Source organism: Quercus lobata, chromosome 2 (genome assembly GCF_001633185.2).
Source record: "Quercus lobata isolate SW786 chromosome 2, ValleyOak3.0 Primary Assembly, whole genome shotgun sequence".
Classification (NCBI taxonomy): Eukaryota; Viridiplantae; Streptophyta; class Magnoliopsida; order Fagales; family Fagaceae; genus Quercus; species Quercus lobata.
Window position 1 is genome coordinate 5,585,362 of NC_044905.1, and position 8,062 is coordinate 5,593,423.

Below are 8,062 nucleotides of genomic sequence, written 5' to 3' on the forward strand. Positions count from 1 at the left end.
TTTACTAGATTCACTTACTTCTCCTTTTATACTAGCGTGCGTTCGATGTCCTTCGTCCACGTGTAGGTCAGTCTTTACAAATACTGACATTGGTCCCATCAGTCTAATCCGGGAATTGTTGGGGATGACTTGATAAAGCTGCAGAGTACGGTTTCTGTCAGGCATTGGGCCTTATCCAGAAGGGTATTTAGGGTAATCGCCCCAAGGTATTTTGGATTTCTCCCGAATTTGTCCCTTTATTCTGGGGGGATTATGGCCTGCCGAGGACTAGACTGTCCTCGGCTGCCTCCCAAAATTGGTCTGTGCTCTGCGTCATGGAGTTTGGGCTACAATTCTCCTCGGATTGGGCCCTCGGACTCTCTAAGGGTGAATGGGCCTGGTCCACGAATTGTTGGGCCCCACAATAGCCCCTCAAAACCCTTCTATCCGAATTCCGGATTGGAAAGGAGGGTTTTGGCAAACCCGGGCCCTTAATATGGCCCATTTAGCTTGATCCCGCATTTATGTGAGCGGTTTCCCAGGAAGTTAGGCGGTTTTTGGGGGATTCCTTTTAATCCGCTCAGAATCTGCTCCTGCCGCTTGGATGTCCCAGACGCGCCCTTAATGAATCCCCTTAACGAGGCTCATTTATATCCGGCGGCTCATTTGATAAGGTGGAGAAGTGAAACGGACGCCTCTTTTTTCTTCAGATTCTTTGGGAAAGTTGAATACATTTAATGCCATCCGTTCTGCTCTTCCTATAAGTAGGCAAGCAGGAGGCCATCACTTTCGTACTAACCCCCTTCCCTTCTTATGAGATCACGACAAATGATGAAGAAATCATGCCCCTCCTCTAGACACCATATTCTGATAAAACTTGAAATGACTCGATCAGGGCAAGGGTGGCGCAGACTTAAGATCCGTCCCGCCTCTCTTTTAGCCAAAATCCGAAGCAGGGGCTCATCACGCCGAACTCTTGGCGTGACTGAGTCGAGAATACCCAATATCAGCACCACCCGGCTCCTCATGAGCGTACCTAATATGGCACCAACGTGTTAGGAGTCAGGGCTGAGGCAGGGGCTAAGTGCTTCTGCTTCTCCCTCTTTTGCTCCTCGGTGCCCTCCTCCACCTTCTTCTTATAGTCTTCCCAGCACCAGTTCCGTCTTGGTGCCTTCCCTTTTCCCTCTTTTGTTCCTTTTCTTTCTTTTCATCCCTACTCTCTTCTTCTCCTCCTTCTTTACTCATGTCCTCCATCTTCCTCATTCATCTCCTCCATCTTCTTCAATTCTTCTTCCTTCTCCTTCAATTCTTCTTCCTTCTCCTTCAGTTCTTCTCCCTTGTTCTTCATCCTTTTCCGAAGGAGGTTCTTGTCACGATATGAGCAATGTTGAGACAGAGACTGAAGAGACCTTGAAGATGAGTTTAGAAGAAGCCTGACTGTTTACTTCTCTGTACTGCGAGTGTTATCGTTGCTTTAGCAGTTCTTCTTTTGTATAGGCTTGTTTGAGCCCTTTTTCGTACATTGTAATAATCTCTTATATTAATAAAAGTGTTTACTATTTCATTTTGCATATTCCGTTTATGTTTTTGTATATTGGTAAACGCTGCTCGGCTCAATGAGAAAGTATCTAAAACCGATGACAACTAAGACCAAAATACTTGATAATAAAAAGATGTTGCCATAACTTTAATATAAGTGTTTGGCCCAATAAGGCCGACCAGTGAAAAGTAATAATTACCATGCTGGCCGAGGAGAGAACTGGAGGTTTGATGCCGTGTTTGGGTCCGAGGACCATGCAAGGCCTTGACTCTATCCAAAACTCGTAATAATAATAGTTTTTATACTTGGTTTCCCCATAGGCTTGAGTCCGAGGACCATGCAAGGCCTTGGTTCAGTCCAAAACTCGTAATAATAATAGTTTTTATACTTGGTTTCCCCATAGGCTTGAGTCCGAGACCATGCAAGGCCTTGGTTCAAGTCCAAAACTCGTAATAATAATAGTTTTTATACTTGGTTTCCCCATAGGCTTGAGTCCGAGGACCATGCAAGGCCTTGGTTCAGTCCAAAACTTCGTAATAATAATAGTTTTTATACTTGGTTTCCCCATAGGCTTGAGTCCGAGGACCATGCAAGGCCTTGGTTCAGTCCAAAACTTATAATAATAATAGTTTTTATACTTGGTTTCCCCATAGGCTTGAGTCCGAGGACCATGCAAGGCCTTGGTTCAGTCCAAAACTTATAATAATAATAGTTTTTATACTTGGTTTCCCCATAGGCTTGAGTCCGAGGACCATGCAAGGCCTTGGTTCAGTCCAAAACTTATAATAATAATAGTTTTTATACTTGGTTTCCCCATAGGCTTGAGTCCGAGGACCATGCAAGGCCTTGGTTCAGTCCAAAACTTGTAATAATAATAGTTTTTATACTTGGTTTCCCCATAGGCTTGAGTCCGAGGACCATGCAAGGCCTTGGTTCTGTTTCATTCCCTCTCCTTAGGTACCCCGTACGCAGCCGGGCAGGAGGTTGTCCCTGGCATTAGTTATTACCCGGCGTGGGCCGTAGTCCGTGGGCTATCATGTAGCAGGGGCATGGGCCGCGAATTTTCTAGGCCCACAGATCAGGAGATATTTCCATAGTCTTTGGCCACGCGGCACTTTTGGGTGTCCCGATGTTCGAGGTGCACCTCCACGAGGCTCCTTTAGTCTTGTCGTTGCAGAGGTTTGTTGGAAGTCGAGCTGGAGACGTTTTGTCTGTAGCGTTCCTTGGGAAGCTGCGCTAATTAAATGCCACCACCCTATCTCCTCAAATAAATAAGAGAGCAAGTTTCTTTGCCTAGGCACCAGCTCCTTAGTCTCCTCCTTCAGCTCCCTTCCGCAGTAAGTCATGTTTGAGACGAGGGTCGGGGAAGAAAAACTCTCTCCGCCGCAAAGGCGCCACGTTCTCCTAAGGCTCAGAAGAGTGATATACGGGCAACGAAGGCATAGATTCAAAGAGATATTCCCTTATGACAGAGGGGAGAGGGTGTTTCCCACGCTTTTAGTCAAAATCCGAAGCAGGTTCTGGTCATGCCAGATTTTTGGTATGTCCGAAGAAGGAATTTCTACCATCAGCACTGTCTACCTTGTAGCCGGCAAATTTCTGCGGGGGCTCCCCAACTTCCGGCTCCCTGCACCTTCTTTGTAGATGGTGTTAGCCTGAGGTCAGGTTCTTTTGCTGCCTGAGTTTCGGGCACGTGAAAGCGTAGAGGATGAAACGAGGTCTTGAGGCAGTAGCCAACCTCTCCTCTGTGCTACCTGCATCCTCCCACTGCGGCGTGAGGCTCAAGTTGGGCTCCTTTGCTGCCGGAGCTATGGGCATGCGAAAGCATGGGGGAAGGGACAAGGCCTCGAAGCAGTAGCCAACCTCTCGTCTGTGCTACCTCCTCGGCCTTCTCTTGCTTTCTTGCAACTTTCCTTTCTATCATGTAGCAAGTTTTATCACAAGTTGATTTCAGCTTCTGTTGTATGCTGTACTGTTTCTTTGTTTTAATAAAAAAGGAAATTTTGCCTACTTATTTTGAATACTGCTCTTTTGGCAACATTATTTTGTGGAAGGGTGTGCTCCCTGTGTTTGTTTCTTCAATGATACTTAGAGCAGGAAGTTTTGAAACATAATCCAATCAATTCTAATGTACCAACACTACCAAACATTACGGCAATAATTCATAGCAAGTTTAACTCAGGAAACTAGCAAAGATAACAATTGAATATTCTGTGATAAATATGAGTACCGTCCGAGGAGTTGACGGAGGGTAAAGAACTCAGAGGACGTAACGTCGCGTCGATTCCCTTTTGCTCAGAGGACGTATTGCCCTACGTCGCGTCGATTCCCTTGGTGCTGCAGATATAAGAGCAGACTTGCGATTCCCCGCAATTTGGGAACTGACCCAATGGCGAGTGGAGAGCTTTCCTCAGATGAATCCAAATTCTACGTAATGTAGTTTTTCCTTACGAGTAGTTGGTTTTCCCATAGGTTTGAGTCCGAAGACCATACAAGACCTTGGTTCTGTCCACAACTCGTGATATTTATCTCTTGCACTTGGTTTCCCCATAGGTTTGAGTCCGTGGACCATGCAAGACCTTGGTTCTGTCCAGAGTTTATGAGATTTGTTTTTGTTTGGTTTCCCTTCGCCACTGCTTGAGCGGGCGCGGTGCGCGCCAGGTTCCTTTTAGCGTTATCTTGTCTTACTTTTGATATTGATGTCTGGCTTTGTACTTGGTTTCCCCATGAGGTTTGAGTCCGAGGGACCATGGCAGACCTTGGTTCTGTCGCAAAGTTTAGATTTGTTTTTTATTGTTTGTTTCCCCACAGGCCTTTGAGTCCGTTGGACCATGCTAAGGGCCTTGGTTTCTGTCCAAAACTTTTGATATCATCTCTTTACTGGTTTCCCCATAGGTTTGAGTCCGAGGACCATGCAAGACCTTGGTTCTGTCCAAAGTTTATGAGATTTTTTTTTCGTGTTTGGTTTCCCCACAGGCTTGAGTCCGTGGACCATGCAAGGCCTTGGTTCTGTCCAAAACTTTTGATATTGATCTCTTGTACTTGGTTTCCCCATAGGTTTGAGTCCGAGGACCATGCAAGACCTTGGTTCTGTCCAAAGTTTGAGATTTGTTTTTCGTGTTTGGTTTCCCCACAGGCTTGAGTCCGTGGACCATGCAAGGCCTTGGTTCTGTCCAAAACTTTTGATATTGATCTCTTGTACTTGGTTTCCCCATAGGTTTGAGTCCGAGGACCATGCAAGACCTTGGTTCTGTCCAAAGTTTATGAGATTTGTTTTTCGTGTTTGGTTTCCCCACAGGCTTGAGTCCGTGGACCATGCAAGGCCTTGGTTCTGTCCAAAACTTTTGATATTGATCTCTTGTACTTGGTTTCCCCATAGGTTTGAGTCCGAGGACCATGCAAGACCTTGGTTCTGTCCAAAGTTTATGAGATTTGTTTTTTGTATTTGTTTGTTTTTCGGATGTAAGCCCCTAGATCAGGGCGGGGAGAGCCGGCTTGAGGCCAAGAGCCCCTAGGGCGGCCTACGCCATGGGCGCTGCAAGGAGTAGCCCCTAGCAGAAGTTTATGTCGGAACAACAGCTGCACGTCAAAAGAGACGGCGGAAGCTCCGTGAATTTTTGCTTAGTAGAGAGTTGACTCCACCGCCACCTGCGCCAAGCGCGCATGCTTCCCCACAGACGGCGCCAAATTGTAAGGACACGATTCCTGCGCGGCCCAGTGACATTTTTGGGTTCACGCGGGAGAGATCCCTCACAATACAATTTGTAGAGAGTGGGCTTGAAAAGCTTGGGCTTGGTCACGGGACGATGGTCCGGTCTGGATTTCAGAGAGGTCCCTGTGGAAAGTGGACTGGGCCTAAACGTTTAAAGCCCCGCCGTGCTGCACTTCTGAGAATGGGCTCCTCGGACTTGATCCGAGGACCCTTGTGGTCCTTTCCGGCTGTCCAACGGAGGACCTTCTCTATTCTCTGCATGGATCGTTCCGGCGATCTTATTCATGAGTCTTTCTTTTTCCTCCTCCCCCACTAGATTACTTACTTCTCCTTTATAACTAGCGTGCGTTCGATTGTCCTTCGTCCATGTGGTCCAGTTTTTACAATACTGACATTGGTCCCATCAGTCTAATCCCGGTTGTTGGGGATGACTTGATAAAGCTGCAGAGTACGGTTCTGTCAGGCATTGGGCCTTATCCAGAAGGGTATTTAGGGTAATCGCCCCAAGGTATTTTGGATTTCCTCCCGAATTTGTCCCTTTATTCTGGAGGGATTATGGGCCTGCCGAGGACTAGACTGTCCTCGGCTGCCTCCCAAAATTGGTCTGTGCTCTGCGTCATGGAGCTTGGGCTACAATTCTCCTCGGATTGGGCCCTCGGACTCTCTAAGGGTGAATGGGCCTGGTCCACGAATTGTTGGGCCCCACATACATAATTATGCATTTTATAAAAAATTCACTAGATATAATTGTAGAAATGTTTTTAGATTTATAAAAAATTCACTAGATACATAATTTTTTTTTTTTTTGGTTCTTCTCTTCTTCTCCTATAATTTCTAAATTGATAATAATTTTAATTTGATTACAATCCAAATTCTTCATCTAATCCTTTTTTTTTTAAAACTATATTACTACACCTAAAAAAAAAAGTCAAACATAACACACGTAAAAAGGGGGGGGGGGGGTTCCATCTCATTCTTATTTTTATTTATTTAAACTCTATTACTACACCTAAAAAACAGAAAAAAGCGAACCTACCGTACGATTCTTTTTCTCTATTTATCTCTTCTTCTATATATTATGATAAAACCATACAAAGCACAGGTTTTTAACTAATTATACAACAAAATAACAAATTGAAAACTACTTAAATGTCTACTTTTTTTTTTTTTTTTGAGAAAAAAAAGTCTAAAACCATAAAGCCCTATCCAGTTTCTTTTTTATCTCCATTCTCCACTTTCTTGACTCCTCATAGTATCAAATTATAAATTTGCTATACCCAAATTTTAAAGACCTAAAAGAAGAGAGAAAGAATTATTGAATTCTACATATTTTTTAAGAACAAACTAGTGTAGTGAGTTGTGTTTCCAATTTTGTAGGTATATTGCTATATTTTTTACACTTTTAGATTGGTTTTTTTTTTTGTCATTTATTTTAATAAATAAAATTACATGTATAAACCTTAGGTATTTAGATTAATCTCTTGCTTTAATTGTTAGAATATTTAGAATGAAAAAAATCATGTAGCGATTTTAAAATATGAAAAAACAAATATGATTGTTGAGTAAATTGCACTAGGTATAAAAAAATAAATTATAGTTTTTGTTAATATTAAAATTTGTATGACAATTACATTTGTTTGCAACTTTTTATTTTTTTTGTTATTAATATCGATTAACATTTTTAAGTTCATTATTTTAACACTATCTTTTAGTTTTGCCCCCTAAATAAAAATTCTGGCTTCGCCATTGGTTTATCATATTAGTTTAAATTAACTTTATGAAACCTTTGGAACTTGAGCCAAACCCTAGAGTCTTTGAAATTGTGATTCGCACTTGAATAAGTTAGAGCATTCACATTTGCATTCGCAACTTCCATCTTATTTTATTTTACCATCTCAAAAAGTTATTTTATTAATTATATCATATCATTTTATAATACAACCAACATCCCAACTTTTATTTTTCTATTCTACTGATTAAAATAATATATATTACCCACTAAAATAATATAATATATTCCAATACAACTCTCTCACTTTCTTTTCTCTCATCTCTCTTCCACTTTATCAATTAAAATTGTGGGGCCCAACAATTCGTGGACCAGGCCCATTCACCCTTAGAGAGTCCGAGGGCCCAATCCGAGGAGAATTGTAGCCCAAGCTCCATGACGCAGAGCACAGACCAATTTTGGGAGGCAGCCGAGGACAGTCTAGTCCTCGGCAGGCCCATAATCCCCCCAGAATAAAGGGACAAATTCGGGAGGAAATCCAAAATACCTTGGGGCGATTACCCTAAATACCCTTCTGGATAAGGCCCAATGCCTGACAGAACCGTACTCTGCAGCTTTATCAAGTCATCCCCAACAATTCCGGGATTAGACTGATGGGACCAATGTCAGTATTTGTAAAGACTGACCCTACACGTGGACGAAGGACATCGAACGCACGCTAGTATAAAAGGAGAAGTAAGTGAATCTAGTGGGAGGGGGAGGAAAAGAGAAAGACTTCATGAATAAGATCGCCGGAACGATCCATGCAGAGAATAGAGAAGGTCCTCCGTTGGACAGCCGGAAAGGACCACAAGGGTCCTCGGATCAAGTCCGAGGAGCCCATTCTCAGAAGTGGCAGCACGGCGGGGCTTTAAACGTTTAGGCCCAGTCCACTTTCCACCGGGACCTCTCTGAAATCCAGACCGGACCATCGTCCCGTGACCAAGCCCAAGCTTTTCAAGCCCACTCTCTACAAATTGTATTGTGAGGGATCTCTCCCGCGTGAACCCAAAAATGTCACTGGGCCGCGCAGGAATCGTGTCCTTACAAAAATATATTATAA